Source organism: Armigeres subalbatus, chromosome 2 (assembly GCF_024139115.2).
Source record: "Armigeres subalbatus isolate Guangzhou_Male chromosome 2, GZ_Asu_2, whole genome shotgun sequence".
NCBI lineage: Eukaryota > Metazoa > Arthropoda > Insecta > Diptera > Culicidae > Armigeres > Armigeres subalbatus.
In genome coordinates this window covers 287,182,181-287,200,382 of record NC_085140.1, presented here as the reverse complement: position 1 = coordinate 287,200,382, position 18,202 = coordinate 287,182,181, and the positions used below count along the sequence as shown (strand labels likewise).

At 40.0% G+C, this 18,202-nt stretch overlaps 1 protein-coding gene and 1 long non-coding RNA gene across 2 annotated transcripts in view; both read right to left on the bottom strand.

Moving 5' to 3' along the window:
* Window positions 1–18,202, bottom strand: part of LOC134212359 (lutropin-choriogonadotropic hormone receptor) — a 505,979-nt gene that overhangs the window by 250,000 nt on the left and 237,777 nt on the right. The gene's annotated exons all lie outside the window — the stretch shown is intronic.
* Window positions 14,046–14,988, bottom strand: LOC134216494 (uncharacterized). The gene is made up of 3 exons (XR_009980696.1): window positions 14,872–14,988; window positions 14,328–14,806; window positions 14,046–14,271 (listed from the first exon to the last, which is right to left on the bottom strand). It is a non-coding gene; the product is annotated as an uncharacterized LOC134216494 (long non-coding RNA).

Here is an 18,202-nt window from a genome sequence, read left to right as displayed (position 1 = left end):
CTGGGGTATTGCCTTATCTCCAATGGTATGTACGGCGAGAATGTGACGATTTATCACATATTGCTTCTTCTGTTATTACCCAAGTAACAATGTCAAGGCTTTATGGATTTATTTAAGTTGTTTTGCGGTTTTATCGCTGCTTTGTTCAATGCTGCAAGATTAGCTTTGTTTGAAGACTTATAGCTATCTCCAAAACCATAATAAAACGTCTAATAAAACCACAAATGTCAAAAACTTCATAAACTTATGAGTGGGCTGATGATTATCTTGAGGACTCCAATAAAACCAATTCTGAAAACTGTAATAAAACCGGATATTTTGGTCATAGACTTGTTTTACGCTTAACCTTAATAAAACTTACTGGTTTTTTATAGGTTTATAATGGGATTATACAAGAACATAATGTTTATGTTGAACTTCATGCACTATGACCAACCGAATGGCCAAAAACAAAAGTTTCTATCATAATGTTTCTGCTACAAGTTTCTCGAAAACTTAAATAAAGAAAACAATAAATAGGGGAAATGTGCCGATTTCCATCTCACTGAACATATTTTCATCTCATCGCGAAACAAAGAAATACGGCACCAATTTCGTCACTTCTGAAAAAAATCACAAAAATAAGAAGCAAATCAAATACCTTTCCATTGCTTTGTTTTTGATGAGATGAACATCGGAGCCATGAGATGAAATCTAGGCGCTATTCCCCCACAATGAATACGTAAACTTTGAAAATTTAGCATTCGCATATTTGAAATTTTGTTGTTTATTGACAATAAAATCCATAGGTCAAATCCCACTCCTGAGAATGGAATAGATAATGAAAATCGTTAAATCAAGATAGTATAAATACGAACATGCAATAAATGGTGCGATAACCAATATTTGAGATGTTCTACTGCCGCTGTTGGAAGCATAACTTCAATTGCAATTATTGTGGACCTCGGTAACTTGATCGTTTATAACCTGAACACTTTTGAATTTGTAGCTTGATGGCTTGAACATCGTTTACATTAAAAATAGTTCAGACGCCATTCAGCACGAGAAAAGGCGATAATGAAAATGGCAAAACATACTTTTGCATATACCATAAATCCATAAAATAGTTCAGGAGATCCCACAAAGAATATTTTTTCGATCCATAACTAAACTAAAATTCAGCAATTAATGGGAAAATATGTTCCATGAACATAGTCAAGAAAAACAATACAATTCCTGCTATTTTACCATGAACGTATGACAAATGATCCATAAATCTTTGGAAAATGATCAATAAAAAACTATATTTTGATCCATAAAACTTCAAATTTGCGCATTTTTTTATCGTAATGATGATCCATAATTTCAGTAATATGATCCATAACTCTGGCCATTTGATCCATAGCTTTGTTCAAATGATCCATAGTTTTGGTGATATGATCCATAAATTTTGGCAAATGATCCATAGATTTTATAAAATGTGTGGATCAATTAATATAGTTTCATTGGCCTTCTTTCCAAGCATTATGGATCATATAAACAAAATTATGGATCATATGACCAAAATTATGGATCATATTACTGAAATTATGGATCATCATCAGGAGAAAAAGTGCGCAAATTTGAAATTTTATGGATCAAAATATAGTTTTTATAGATCATTTTTCAAAGATTTATGGATCATAAAATTATTTTTTATGGAATCTCCCGAACTATTTTATGGATTTATGGTAGCGTTTTATGGAACATTCAGATGTTAGTTACGGATCGTTTTTCTTTTTTTTATGGATCGTTTTTGCACATTGAACGGTGCAAAGTAAGGGCTGCCAATGAAAATTGAACATCTTCCCACAGTACTTTTATTGCATTCATTTTCCTTGTACGATGAATTAATAAGCAATTTCTAGCAAGTACTTATTATACTTGAAAGATATGCAAAACTGTATTTTGACCATCACAATTACCCACGGTGCAAGCCATGATGGTAGTGTAGAATTGATTTCATATCGGCAAAAATCTTTTGCGATATTCATTACCATATGTAGCAACCGCTGCATTTCAGAATGATTTACAAATCTCGGAGCGCGAGAAATTTTTCGGTGCGAATCGAAATGCCACAAGTGAAAAAAAAAACAGTATATTGATTAATGGTTTACTCAAATTTAATTTCCGTAAATCACGATATTGCGACGGCGCATTTAAATAAACTGCTTTTCTTACCTGGTTTCACCAGAAATTCGAAGGCGCACCAAAATTGTATGCACGCGAACGAGTTCTGGGGCATCCAATTTCCGATGATTCAATATTATTTTAAATCCATATCCATCAATGTTGTTTTTTATCCTTCCATTGAATGTTGTTTTTCCATTCCTACGATTTTCCTTTTTCCCCAGTTTAATAACAAAAGGGAAATTCCCTTTTTTGACAGCGGTTTTATGGCAGCTTTATGGTTGTTATTGGGTTAGTTATTGGTCGAGCTTGCTTTGAAGACGTTCTCAAGAGTGGTCCACTTGGTCATAACATAATCTTTAAGTGGTCTTCAAGAGGTTGTCATGTAGCTCTTAATTTTATTGCTAGTCTTGAAAATTTGCTCTACAAAACTGCTAATAGAGTATGATAAAACTCAAAATGTTACTTGGGTATAACTCTTTTGGTCGCAAAACAGTTATTCGACTTCGAAAAAGTGAAATCAGAATTGCGTACATAATGTAAAACCAATTTAAAAAAAATTCCGCGGAAAAAATTCAAATTTCGTTTCGAAAAATTTCGAATTAAATGAACCTTGATTTCGTATCGTTTCGAGGTTTCGAAAGAAATCTATTTTTCGTTTCGTTTCGATCCGAATCAACATAGACATTTTAAATTTCGTTTCGTTTAGTTTCGTTAGGAAAAAGTGTGTTATCGCATACCCTTACTCCCAACGGAAGAGCAGCTAGGCGCAGCATCTCTTGAAGATTGCTGGGGAGATATTCGATTCGCCATTGGAAGCACCGCAACCGCTGCACTAGGCACGGTGGCTCCGGATCAGAGAAACGACTGGTATGACGGCGAATGTGAGCAGTTAGTTGAGGAGAAGAATGCAGCATGGGCGAGATTGCTGCAATACCGCACGAGGGCGAACGAGGCACGATACAAACGGGCGCAAAACAGACAAAACTCGATTTTCCGGAGGAAAAAGCGCCAGCAGAAGATCGAGACCGTAAAGAGACGGAGGAACTGTACCGCGCTAATAACGCACGAAAGTTCTATGAGAAGTTGAGCCGTTCACGTAAGGGCCACGTGTCACAGCCAGATATGTATAAGGACATAAACGGGAACCTTCTTACGAACGAGCGTGAGGTGATTCAAAGGTGGCGGCAGCACTACGAAGAGCACCTGAATGGCGATATGGCAAATAACGGTGGCGATATGGTGATGAACCTAGGAGCACGCGCCCAGGACATGCGACTTCCGGCTCCGAATCTCCAGGAAATCCAGGAGGAGATCGGCTGAAAAACAACAAAGCCCCTGGAGTTGACCAACTACCAGGAGAGCACTGGGTGATTACCAAGGTTTGGGAGGATGAGGTTCTGCCGCAGGAGTGGATGGAAGGTGTCGTGTGTCCCATCTACAAAAAGGGCGATAAGCTGGATTGTAGCAACTACCACATTGCTGAACGCCGCCTACAAGGTACTCTCCCAAATTTTATGCCGCCGACTAATACCAATTGCAAGAGAGTTCGTGGATCAGTACCAGGCGGGATTTATGGGTGAACGCTCTACCACAGACCAGGTGTTCGCCATACGTCAGGTATTGCAGAAATGCCGCGAATACAACGTGCCCACACATCATATATTTATCGACTTCAAAGCCGCATATGATACAATCGATCGGGACCAGCTATGGCAGCTAATGCACGAAAACGGATTTCCGGATAAACTGATACGGTTGATCAAGGCGACGATGGATCGGGTGATGTGCGTAGTAGGGGCATTCTCGAGTCCCTTCGAAACCCGTAGAGGGTTACGGCAAGGCGATGGTCTTTCGTGTCTGCTATTCAACATCGCTTTGGAGGGAGTAATACGAAGGGCAGGGATTGAATGGCAATGGCACGTAACTTTGAGAGGATGGAGGAAGCCTACATCAGACTGAAAAGCGAAGCTAAACGGATTGAACTAGTCATCAACACGTCGAAGACGAAGTACATGATAGGAAGAGACTCAAGAGAGGTCAATGTAAGCCACCCACCACGAGTTTCTATCGGTGGTGACGAAATCGAGGTGGTTGAAGAATTCGTGTACTTCGGCTCACTGGTGACCGCCGATAACGATACCAGCAGAGAAATTCGAAGACGCATAGTAGCTGAAAATCGTACGTACTTTGGACTCCGTAAGACGCTGATCGAATAGAGTTCGCCGCCGTACCAAACTGACTATTTATAAAACGCTTATAAGACCGGTAGTTCTCTACGGGCACGAGACCTGGACGATGCTGGAGGAGCGATGGAGGAACGATGCTGGAGGACCAACGCGCACTGGGAGTTTTCGAAAGGAAAGTGTTGCGTACCATCTATGGTGGGGTGCAGATGGCGGAAGGTACGTGGAGCTATTGCATCAGCTATTGGGAGAACCATCCATCGTTCACACCGCGAAAATCGGAAGACTGCGGTGGGCCGGGCACGTAGTCAGAATGTCGGACAGTAATCTGGTGAAAATTGTTCTCGACAACGACGGGAACAAGCAGGCGAGGTGCTCAGCGGGCAAGGTAGATCGTACAGGTGGAGGACGATTTGTGGACCCTCCGCAGACTGCGTGATTGGCGAAGTGCAGCCATGGACCGAGCTGAATGGAAAAGACTTTTATGTGCAGCACAGGCCACTCCGGCCTTAGTCTGATAATAAATAAATAAAAACCAATTCACCGCTCGAAGTGTAATGGGAAAATATTTGTTACAAAAAGTACAAAACCCGAAAGTGATTTATTTTAATTTCGATACCAAATAATAACAATACTTCACAATATAAGATCCAAAACGATCATAGCCACAATGTTCAATGTTTGGCTTAGGCACAATAGGCTGCTTTGGCTTCAGCTTGGCAAGCAAATCGATTCTATTCGCATCACCCAGGTACTTGATATTTAATCTTGTTATCGATAAGAAAAGTATTTTGAGCTTGTCATCGATTTTAATACAATACATATTTCCTTTTCGAGCGAGCCACGTACCCTTACTCTATTCTGTTGCAACTCGGCCTCATCACAGCGCTGGTACCATCCCGAGCGTTCTAGTTGTTGACTTGTGAGCTGAAGCGCGAAACTCTAGAACTCTCGCGGCCCAACCGACGACACACGTTGCTATATTGCTGCTGCACTTTCGCCACCATCGCCGAAACGGACGGATACCGAGCCAGCCCTTTTTGTGTGTAGTTTATTACCCCAGTAGGTTTCTGGGCCATTGAATATATTTAATGATTTATTCCCGTGAGTGGCTGGGCATCCACCATTGTGCATCGTAGAATATGAATTACGAGCAAAATTAATATTATTGAGAGAAGCATAATGTGCCAGATATGTATCGGTGCATGGCGATGTAGTTCACAACAATGGATGAGTTTATTCAGCTCCTTCAGCATACTCCACAGAAGCATGTCGGCGGAATGTGCAAAAGGACAACAATGAAGCACAGCAGCATAACGCAAACACACAATGGAAATCAGCCAGAAATGGAGACAAAACGTGAACGGGATAAGCAATATTCATCGATGAGCCGTCTTCGATGACCTCTGCGTAGTTAATGGACGGTATCGTTCACGGATGATCGAAGCACAATAATTGTCCCGTAGATCGAAATTATGAATCATAAAGAATGAGTTAGATGATATTATTGTTTGCTGTTTGTTGGATTTTTTTCAAAAAAATCGCCCAAAAAAATTTAAATCTCTTTTAAATTTACCCAATTTCACCTTCGGTTGATGTGGAATTGCGAAATGTGCTTTAAAAAGCCGGTATAGTAAAGAGATAAGTAGGTACTGTGTCAAAAATTCAAAGTGAATACACATGTTGCGTCAATAAAGTTTCTGCCCAAAAATGAGAATAAAAGTAACAATAATAAAGTTTAACAGTTTTTGTGATGTTATTTTTAACAATTAGGCTGATTCGGCCACATTGAGAGTTGACGTAAAGTCAATGTCAGCTTCTCTCCCCGAACAGCCAAGATAGCTGTGTGGTGTCGGCAGCCAGTTATCTGGCTAAGAATAACGCTACGGATTGCCTGTTCCGGTGGTAGAAGTCCACCATACAGGTGACCCCAAATTCTTGGTGTGATGCGGCTTTATGCTTACCGTGCCTACGAATGAATGGTTAGGGGGGTCTAAAAAGAACCTAACCGCTAACGGAGCCTGTGACGCATCAGGGCACCCTTCACGGTATCTAGCCCTTACTGCGCTAACCGGAGCTATGGCGTAGTTGACTTTTGCTTCTCCGGAATAATCGGCTACTCTTATTCAATCTCAACTTGAGGTTAAATAAGGGTGGGATTATGAGCATGTTTTTATTTAGTTTTTCAACAAATTGTCACCTATATGGATTCGCTTTATGCGTCATACACATTGTACTCTGTGTTTCGTCTTTGACTTTCTTGATAAGATACCAATTTGGTTTCATCGTTGCTGTTCATATTAATGCTGAAGTTGTGGAGTGCATTATCTTAATTTGCAATGGCTTCAGTTAAGATAGCTCAAATCAATCTTCAGCATAAAAGAACAGCAACGATTAATCTTTGTAGACTCATGCAAAATGGCAAATCCCAAGTGGCTTTGGTGCAGGAACCCTATTTTCGCAAGGGTAGCTTCTACCTAGGTAACCTAGTGAACCCGGTTTTTGCTGCTTTCAGTAAAGAAATGGCAAACTCTCGATCAATGCCGCGTGCATGTGTGCTTGTTAACAATGCTATTGTTGCTACACTTATCTCTGAACTAACAACCAGAGATGTATGTGCTGTCACAATTGATGCCACTGGCAGAACCCCGTCAGGAAATACGTCTATTGTTCGGTTTATTTACCACATGATGAACCATCTCCTACGGATGCTTTCAAACGAGTTGTCATATATTGCACTTCAAAAGGCCTTCCGCTAATTGTCGGCAGTGATGCTAATGCTCATCACATCATCTGGGGTAGCTCGGATATCAATCTGAGAGGCTCCAGCTTGATGGAATACTTAAGTAGTACCGAACTTAGTTTACTTAACATAGGCAATCGCCCAACCTTTATGGTATCTAATAGAGCAGAAGTGTTAGACATAACCCTTTGCTCCAATAGAATCAGTCACGAATTTACGAATTGTCATGTGTCAGATGAGGAATCGATATCTGACCATCGCTACATCTACTTTGATCATTTGAATGTTACTTCGCAGACCTTGCGTTTTAGAAATCCCCGTTCAACAAACTGGGATCTTTACACAGAGTTGCTCTCTACCAAATTTCATGGATATCTACCTTCTATAGAAACTCCTACCGACTTGGATGATGCAGTTGATACTACAACGTTGCACATCGTGGAAGCTTTCGAAGAAGCTTGCCCTTTGCGTTCTGCTAAATCTTCAAGAGGAACCCCTTGGTGGAATTCCGATTTGGCTAAGCTAAGGAAGCAGTGCAGAAGGAGTTGGAACAGACGCCATTCAGCAGGGACGGATTCTTTCAAGTTGGCTCGCAAAGCTTACAAGAAGGCTCTACGATCTGCTGAACGATCCGGCTGGAAAAACCTTTGTGCAAATGTTTCCAATTTGAGTGAAGCCAGTCGATTGAATAAAATTCTTGCGAGATCCAAGGATTTCCAAGTTGGCGAAATTCGCAAGCCAAATGGCGACTACACTTCTTCTGATGAAGAATCGTTAAAGCACTTATTTGATACGCACTTCCCTGGATGTGTCGATATAACATCTTCGGATGATCCTGATGTCTTTTCATGTAGCTATGGGTCTTGGGCTCAAGCACGTAGAATCATAACTACTGAATCGATTCAATGGGCACTTAACAGTTTTGCTCCCTACAAATCTCCAGGGGAAGATGGGATTTATCCCGTTCTACTTCATAGAGGTTTTGAACATATCAAACATGTTTTGAAAAGCTTTTAGTTTGCAGTTTTGCTACTGGGTATATTCCCATATCCTGGCGGGATGTCACTGTAAAGTTTATCCCAAAAGGAGGACGTGCTTCGTATGAAGAAGCAAAGAGTTTTAGACCCATCAGTCTGACCTCATTTCTTCTGAAATGCTTAGAACGTATTATCGATCATCACATTCGTGATGACTGTTTGGCAAACATGCCTCTTCATGTTAATCAACATGCTTACCAATCTGGAAAGTCCACCGTGACTCTTCTACACAAGGTTGTGTACGATATCGAGAAAGCATTCGCTCAAAAGCAATCGTGCTTGGGTGCTTTCTTAGATATTGAAGGTGCTTTCGACAACGTGTCTTTCGATGCAATATTGGAAGCCGCACGTTGTCATGGGCTACCTAATATTATTACCAAATGGATTCACCAGATGCTTAAAAACCGACATCTCTACTCGACATTACGTCAAGCAGCGATAAGGAAATTAAGTGTCTGCGGATGCCCTCAAGGGGGAGTATTATCTCCACTTTTGTGGAATCTCGTTGCAGATACGCTATTGAGGTTACTCAATAATGGCGGTTTTCCTACCTATGGATTTGCCGACGACTATCTTACATTGATAGTGGGTTTGTGCATTACTACCTTATTCGACCTGATGCAAAATGCTCTTCAGGTAGTTGAAAGTTGGTGTCGCCAATATGGCCTTTCGGTCAATCCGAATAAAACATCTATTGTTCTTTTCACGGAAAAACGTAATCGTAATGGTATTCGTCCATTACATCTCTTTGGTTCTGAAATCAATGTAACTGATCAAGTAAAGTATGTGGGTCTAATTTTGGATTCAAAGCTTTCCTGGACTCCTAACATTGAGTTCAGAATCAAAAAGGCGTGTATGGCTTTCGGCCAATGCCGACGAACCTTTGGTAAAACTTGGGGGCTTAAACCCAAATATATCAAATGGATTTACACAACAGTTGTACGACCAATTTTGGCTTATGGATGTCTTGTGTGGTGGCAAAAGGGGGAAGTGAGGACAATTCAGTCTAAATTAGGCCATCTTCAAAGGATGTGCCTAATGGCAATGACTGGTGCGTTCTCTTCAACTCCCACGGCTGCTCTCAAAGTTCTCTTCGACGTGGCCCCACTACACATACATCTCAAACAAGAAGCATTTTCTTGTACTTACCGACTATGGGTACTCGGTTTTATGGAAGAGAATCCTGTAAATCGCAGTTCTACACACACTTCGTTGTTACCGCTTATGGTTGATTGGGACAAAATTTTCCTTGCTCCAAGTGATCTCACACACGTTAGTAGTTTTCCTTATAGGACATTTTCAACACAATTCCCCTCACGGGATGAGTGGACATCTGGCTATTTGGAGAGAAGTATGTCGGACAGCATTGTTTGTTACACTGACGGCTCCCTCCTCGAAGGTAGAGCAGGTGCAGGCGTCTATTCGCGTGAGCTGAGATTGGAACAGTCACACTCACTGGGTACACACTGCACTGTCTTTCAAGCGGAAATATTTGCCATCATGTGTGGAGTGCAATCTGCACTGCAGCAACGCATTATGGGCAAAGTAATATACTTCTGTTCAGATAGCCAAGCAGCTATTAAAGCTCTCGCCTCGGCCAACTCAAGGTCGAAGTTAGTAATCGCATGTCGAACTCAAATTGAGGAACTGAATTCAGTAAATACTTTACACCTTATATGGGTACCTGGCCATTCTTCCATAGCTGGAAACGAATTGGCTGATGAGTTAGCTCGTAATGGAGCATCGCATGACTTTATTGGTCCTGAGCCAGCTATTCCAATATCCAAGTGTTGGGTGAAGCTTTTGATCAACTCTTGGGCTGTCACTCAGCACAAATGGCATTGGAGTAGTCTGGATTCATGTCATCAAACAAAATTGTACATCCGGGAGCCATCTCCGGTAGTAGCAAGCTATTTAGCTAATCTGTCTAAACAGAATTGCAGTGTCTTAGTCAAGGCCTTGACAGGTCACTGCCGACTGAACTATCACATGGCAAATATTCAACGCGTTGAATCATCTGTTTGTGATAGTTGTGAATCCGATTATGGAACTTCTTATCATCTAATATGTAACTGCCCAGTCTATGCACAATTGCGCTTCCAAATATTTGGTAAACACTTACTTAGTGAAATTGACTTCAGAAACCTGAACCTTCAGAGTATTTTGTTGTTCATAACCCGTTGTGGTAAGGAGCTATAAGCTCTTGTACGCTTATGCGTTGTATGCCCTCTTCAAGGGCCCTTTTCCAAACATTCCCTTTGTTCTCCCATCCACATTCCTTTCCTTTTTGTTCACTTCCTTTTCCGTCAGGTGTGTGATGAAAAAGGCTGTGAAGGCGATGGCACAAATCTCCCAAATTGAGGTGAACGTGCCCCTGGAGCCGACGTTCTGATACCTGATACCTGGAATTTTTTCAAAAAATCGCCCAAAAAATTTAAATCTCTTTTAAATTTACACAATTTTACCTTCGGTTTATGTGGAATTGCGAAATGTGCTTTAAAAAGCCGGTATAGAAGAGATAGGGTAAGGGAGGTATTTTGGACCACTTTAGGAGATGGACAAACAATTTTTCGAATAAAAGTTAGATGTTGCAATAATTCTTGATCAATTCCCTACGGAACTAAAAAGTGATGAATGCTAGGTAGGATTTGTAGGTAAAAATGTTTGTAAATCCCACTGAGAGAACCAAAATATCAAAAATTCTGAAGATATGTAAGATTTAATTTTGGACCACCTGTTTTTATTTTGGACCACCTATTTAACATATTTTGGACCACTCGAATAATTTTGAATTGCTTGCAAAGTTATGTTACTATTAGATTAAATTAGTGATCCTTAGTATTTTTGATGTTTCATCCTTAAAGTCTTTGTTAAGCAATACATTTTTATAAGTACTCAAAAGCTTAGAACAATACCAATAGCTAAGGGTATTGAACTAATCAATTTCAATACCACTCGGTACAGCATCTTCAAAGCAAAACAAACGTGCGGCCCATGGTCGTGATGTATGCACCTGGTCACTCCTACTCTGCCATATTTTTATGTAATTTACCGATCTGTTCTATTTGCATCCTTGATAGTAGTAGGCTGCTCTGTTCTTCCTTGCTCGTAGAATCGTAGAACACGGAACTCTGTTCCATTGGCAAACAGCATGGGCGGAAAGCTCTAGCAAAGATTGGCTTTTGTCATGGATCTTTCTTAACTATTTTTGTATGGAAATAATGATAACAGTTACATGTTGATTTATAGACATTTTTCAAGGACTTACATCAATGAACGGTAATGTATAATTTCGGTATGAACGGTAATTTATTAATGGTTTGATACTAGCGAAATAAATGATTGATAAAACGAAAGTTTTATTATTATTATTATTTTCATTTAAGAGGCTTTCAGCTCTTGGCTGGCTCACCTCTGGTAGCAAGAAAGAAAAGTTTATAAGATCTAGAACTCAAAAAGAAGATATGTCGAAAATAGGTTCGGTCCAATGAAAATGATCCTATTTTGGACATGCCTCAGAATACAGTTTTTAAACTTGGAATGTTTTGCTCCAGGTCTGAAACTGCTTCAATTAGGTTCTAATAGGTCAACAACATCATTCACATGTTTTAAATCTATGTACAAATAAACTTACAGCTTTTTAAAGTTGAATTCCATTTTACAATATCGTCTTGGTTTTGGTCTAATCTAGCCGGAATGGGTAAATACGTGAAAATATTCTTAATAATGGCTATATTTTATAAGAAACAAATGTAGGAGATACCATATGGATAGTTTCTTTTTGCAATAAAACTTAAATATTGCATGTTTTATTTAGTTTTGTGTGAAATAAATGCAAAATTCAGCTAGGTGGTCCAAAATATGAGCCCGGTCCAAAATACAGCCGTTACCCTAAGTCGGTACTGTGTCAAAAATTCAAAGTGAATACACATGTTGCGTCAATAAAGTTTCTGCATAAAAATGAGAATAAACATAAAAGCAACAATAATAACAGTTTTTGTGATGTTATTTTTAACAATAATTGAAAATCTTTTACATATATATGAAACAAAGTTTGCCTTCGTACAACCGCGCATCACTCAGCAATGGGCAGTCCATTTTTTGCTAATTATATTCGAAAAAATGTTTTAATGAAACCGGAATACTTTGAGAATCAAAACTCAATCTTTTCGATGAAATGGTTATTTGTACAACTTACATGGAATTTTAAAATGTTTATTCCGAATGACTCCGAATAACTCCCATTAGCTCCCCAGTCCTATAAGATCAACAATTTAAAGATTTTTTTTCTTTTTTACTACTGTGTCCATTGAGTTGAACTTTTGTGGCATAACTAACACTCAGTTAAATTATTGGTCCACGTAGGACAGCAATGCTGGCAAAATAAACAATTTTTTTGACTATTGTTTTAACAATCAAATTTTAAAGCGTTATAACTTTTTATGCGGACGTTCTAGCAACGTACCTTCTTCAGAAAAGTTCTTCTACATTGATATATCGATCATGAAACGATCGATTTGTGCTGATTTTTATTTTTTTACTTAATTAATAGGGAAATTTTATGATAATACAGATAATATCAGAAAATTGGTCAATTTTAGGCGAGACAAAATTCGCCGTGTCAGCCAGTTATTGGGAAATAGAGGAAGGTCAGTAAAGGGTATGGTCACCTGTTACTTATTGTTGCATGAGGGAGTAGGTCTAGCAACCCGTTTTTCACGTCACGTAATTTGTACACAAGTTTTAAAAGTTTCACAATCAAATGATTGTTTTGGTGTATAATGTAAATGAGTTATCCTATCAGTCGTGGTAAATCTACCCTTGTGAAATTTCTCAGAACGATCGATCACGTACCAAACGAGCTCAACTAACCACTCACCTAATTTACATCTTATTAAAAATGTTGCAGCTGCGAACCGAGTGGTAAATAACATCATTCAAATTCACAGTTCCTAGTACATACTGTTCTTTGAATGCTGCCTAGTGCCCAGCCTTCGTCCACAGCTGAACCTCACACAACAGCACAGAAAACCCTTTTCATGGTCGGTAATACTGACCGACACCCAGCGCCACATCAGCAAACACCAGAGCTGACCACCTGTTGCTTCAGCAGCCAGATTCCATGGTACACATAGCTATTAGCCACCAACCGCCAAACGTGCCCGCCTTCACGCTGGCACTACAGCTGAAAGCACGTGCTGAAAATCTCCTACCAAGAAGCACTAATCACATCAATTAGCGGTAGATTCTGAGAATTAAAAAATCGGAGCACCCTTTCCCTTTTTGCTTTACCCATTGTCTATCAACAACATGGTGACAGTACGTAAGGTCCGTGAGCTGGCGCAGAAGCCATGATCCATCCAACATGTTGAAGGTGACAACCAGCCTCCCCTCTCCAAACTGTTACTGAGGTTTGTTCCTTCGGTAAATGCAAGGTACATGGTCACGGGTGGATGTAAAAGGTAATTAGGGCGCGCGTTATCATTAATTTTATCTTAAACACTTTTCTCAAAAGGTAATTTCTATGTATCCGACGTCATATAGGTAGATGGTGGAAAATGAAGCAACTGTCGCCTTGGTACAAATTGTTGGCGTACGGTGGGAAAATAGTTGCGAAGCACCAGTTAGTTGGTCTGCATACTTGTGTAGTGTCTTCAATTGAAGAAATTTGAAAGAAGTAAAAAAATAGATGCAGTTTCAAATGTAAATAACGGTTATGGGGATTCACAAATAATGTACAGTCTTATAGATCATCATAGAAGAGTTACTAGAAACTTGAATAAGAAATAGAAGTGTTATGAGCACGGAAATTTTCATCCATGTTGTTTGTATTACTGTACTTTTTTCAACCATTCTTTGATCTCGTTACCATTAAATGGCGGGTTACAACGTTACTCCCTTTATAATAAATTCTTCAAAATTAAATACATGTTTCTAGACAAACCAATTCTGTACTTTATTGACTATTACTTCAAAAAATGTATGATCACATTCGACCTTCCTTAACATATATAGAGTGTCTCAGGCACAGTTTTTGAACTAACAGAAAATGCACTTTTTTCCTAACATCCTTTTCTGGTGGGCCGTTCAAAGAAGCTCATGTCTTCGATAAGAGAAATATTGCTTTCTCTAGTAAAAGTGCCGACTGCAGCAGACCCTGAAATGGCCCTGCCATAAATTAAATGCATTTTATACAGCGTAAAATATGCTTACCATAAAATAAATCTCCGCTTGATTTACTTCCATCGTCGCCATCGTTTCGGCCCAGCTCAGCTCGACAGTAGCAATGGTAGTAGCATCAAACTCAACCGACCAGTCGAGTCCAATAAGTGGCCCTCTGTCAGGATAGCCAAGCGCAATTAAATCCCAGCTTTATTACGAGCAATAAAAGTAATCCACTGGCTCTTCCAAAGAGTGAAACGAATCGGGATCATGAACCTGTCCAATAAAAGTGCGAATCGGACCAAGGACAGTTACAGCGAGTCAAGTTTCCATTACAGATTAGAGGCCAGCCACAAGCTTCTTATCGGAAATTAGCCACCCAGTGGCGAAATTATTTTATTTTGCACTTTCCGTTATCGACCCAGTTGCCGACCGGCAATCCTCGGTAGCCCAACGCTATTGCATGTCATTATGCTGAGGCGCGAACGACGCAGCTATCTATTGGCAATCAGCGCTGGGGCGGGCCCTATCTGGGTGATGGTATTGGAAAACTAATTAAAACTTCGACCTGACCAGATGATCGCTAGGTGTATACTTGGTTTCATTTAATTATATGCCTTCGATTAGGTTCGGATGGTGCGGGCAGTAGCAACCAGTGTGTGCCGGTTGAATGTGTGGCAACTTGTCTCCGGACACACCTCTCCGATGGCTGCCTCGATGGCAGTGAGGCATGACTCCAGCTTTGGGGGTGGTTCCTGCAGTCAGCCAGTAGGTGGGGTTGCCTCGTGATCGTTTCGAGAGTGCAGTCAGGGCAGCAGTGTCCAATGTAGATAAGGCTATTTGCATTTGGTGCTTTTCCACCCACTTGACGATGCATTCGGGGCGATGAAATATTGTCAGCACATGTCACATTGTCACACTGTCAAGTGTTGACGGTGCTCTCATTGATAGGTAAACTAAAGTGATTTGGGAGATCATTTTGGAAGTCGTTAGGTTTTTCTGCCTTTGCGATGCAAGAAAAAAAAGCAACTCAAGAAGTGCGTTTACTTGCAATGCACATTTGCAGCAGCCTCTTCATACTGCTTGCTCAGGATCATGAGAATTTCATAAGGTGCATAGAATCAAGCTGAAAGATTTCCACACGATATGACTGTCGAACTGATGTAACCTTCTGTGTGTGTGTGTGTGCTTCATCCTCTATCCCTCACCCAGCCGGGGGTGTTGATCAAGTAGTACTACGAATAATTTGATCAGATCTCATGCTCCGTTATGGTGCCCTTTTTGTTAAGAAGACTAGTACTACAAAAAGGATTCACTTCTGAAGCTAGAAATGTTGCTTCAGAAAGTGTAGGGGATGGGATGTACTAGTTGATCATAACAGGTACAGCAAAACTTCACAAGGACGCCCTTATTCGTACTAACTACTCAGGGAGTAGAAGGTCGAGAAGAGCCACCGTTGCTAACTAAAGCTTGAACCGGATACCTGGGACTCCCACAATATCCGCGGCAATAGCAGCAAACGATGCCCTGTACGTATTTAGTGTTCATTTTTTTAAATTCATATATTGGTGAAGCAATGAGAGAAGAAAAAGTGAAGAATTGGAACGTGCTCACCAATTTAGTTCATCCAGAGTTTTGCACCTATGATCCCCCTTTGCTTCCGTTTAGTCTTTGGCCCAACTGTGGCTTGGCTGCTGCTAAAGTTCTCGTTGGGTTAGTGCCTTTTGAAGTTCTGGTTGCTGTTACTGTAATGGCTACTGCCGCATTGATATTGATTCTAGTGCGTTCACAGTATTGAGTCAATATCCTCGAGCATTTGAAAGAAGGAAGTGGTCAAATATTGGAAAACATAATTCTTGAATTCTGAAAAGATGAGATAAAAAGACAGAAGGCAGCATCACACATTACAACATGAGTGATTTTGTTTAAAAATCAATGTTATTTGGTTTTCCTCATTATCAACTCATGATTAATTTAAACTAAAGTATCCCTTATTTTCTTAAAGTTGAAAACGCTTGTCGGGGAAATGTACAAACTCGATTTAAATTTTAGGACCTGCAAAATTTGTAAAGGTATAGTTGAATATAGGAAATCAGAAGACAATCCTCACTTTATGTGAAAAGAGAAAATGAAGAAAAACTATCGAATAAATAGGAAATATGAAATAAGAACATACACTGAAGTCGCTTATTAAGCGATGGACTGGATAACTTAACCTGCAATATAGATTGGCAATTTTTACATGCGCTAGAGTATGGTGATGTTTCAAATGTTTGCATGTGTTCACTACCTCACAGATAGGCGCGACAGAGAAATAACGTTTGTTATTCTTATTTGCACGCTAAGGCCTTTGAAATCTATGAAACAATGAGACAAGAAATTACTTCACGTTAAAAGCAACCTCGCTGTACAGAAAACAAATGAAACATGTTTTGACCGAAAAGGTAATTGTTATGCGTGTTATGCGTGTAGACTCTATAGCCTTACTACTGAGATTTCTTGGGTAACATTGGACATTGCATTGATCACATTCTATTCTAAGGACCACAAAGGACATGTACCAATTTTGGAACAAGTCAATAGACTTCTGGTTATGTGTGTAAAGACTTTATGGCCTTACTCCAGAGATTTTCTGGACTATCCGGAATATATACTGAATACGCATCATGAGCAGCACAAATCAGACAAAAATGGTTACAGCAACTTGATTGTGACTGAATCTGGTCACATATCAGTTGCAGAAACCAATGAGGAACATGTGTGCTGCTAGATTTCTATTCTAAGTACCAGACCTTTGGTTACACAGGCAAACCTTAAGATCTTACTCCAGGGATTTTTTGGATGACTGAGACCTCACATCAGGGTTTCCAGAAAATACACTGTGAACATCTTCTATTCTAAAAAGCGTATTGAGTATGTAGCATATTTGAAACTTGTTGATAGTCCTTTGGTTACGCGTGTAGAGGCTTAAGCCTTACTTGAAGGATTTCTTGTATAACCATGGACAAAAGCTGTAGACCTTGATAGTGGACAAAAAGTATACGAGTTTCTGTTTCCAAAACGGGGGAAGGGCCGTTTGGGCGAATACTGTTCGGCCGAATGCCATTATTGACGAAACAATGAACGTTGTTTGGCCGAATACACCATTCGGCCGAACAGACCATTAGGCCGAAAGTAGTTTGGCCGAAAGGGTCATTTGGCTGAATTGGATATTTGGCCGAATTGAACATTTGGCCGAATATCACAATTGAAAAGTCATTTGAAAAGTAAGAAAAAGGGTGTGAATAGTGAGACGTCTCACTTCTCACTCTTCATTTGTCACTTCGTTCTTCTCATTTTTTGCAGTGAGAAATGAAGAGTGAGACGTCTTACTTTTTACTCCTCATTCCTAACTTCTCACTGTGAAAGGTGAGTATTGAGAAGTGGGTAACGAGACGTCTCACTACTCACTTCGTGCTTCTCACTTTTACAGTGGGAAGCGAGAAACAAGGAGTAAGAATTGAGATATCTTACTTCTTCTTCCTAATTTATTTCCTAAATTACTTCTCACTGTGAATAATTAGAAGTGAGAAATGAGTAGTGAGACGTCTCACTTCGCATTACTTACTTTTCACAGTGAGAAGTGGGAAGTAAGTAGTGAGAAGTGAGATGTCTCACTATTTGCACTCTATTTCTCACTTTTCAAATTACCTATTCGGCCAAATGACCCTTTCGGCCAAACGACCCTTTAGGCCAAATGACCTTTCGGTCAAATGACACTTTCGGCCAAATGACTCATACAGCCAAATGACCCTTTTGGCCAAACGACCCTTTAGGCCAAATGACCTTTCGGCCAAATGATCCTTTCTACCAAATGTTCTATTCGGACAAAAGACCCTTTCGACCAAATGACTCTTTTGCTCAATTGACTTTCGGCCTAATGATCT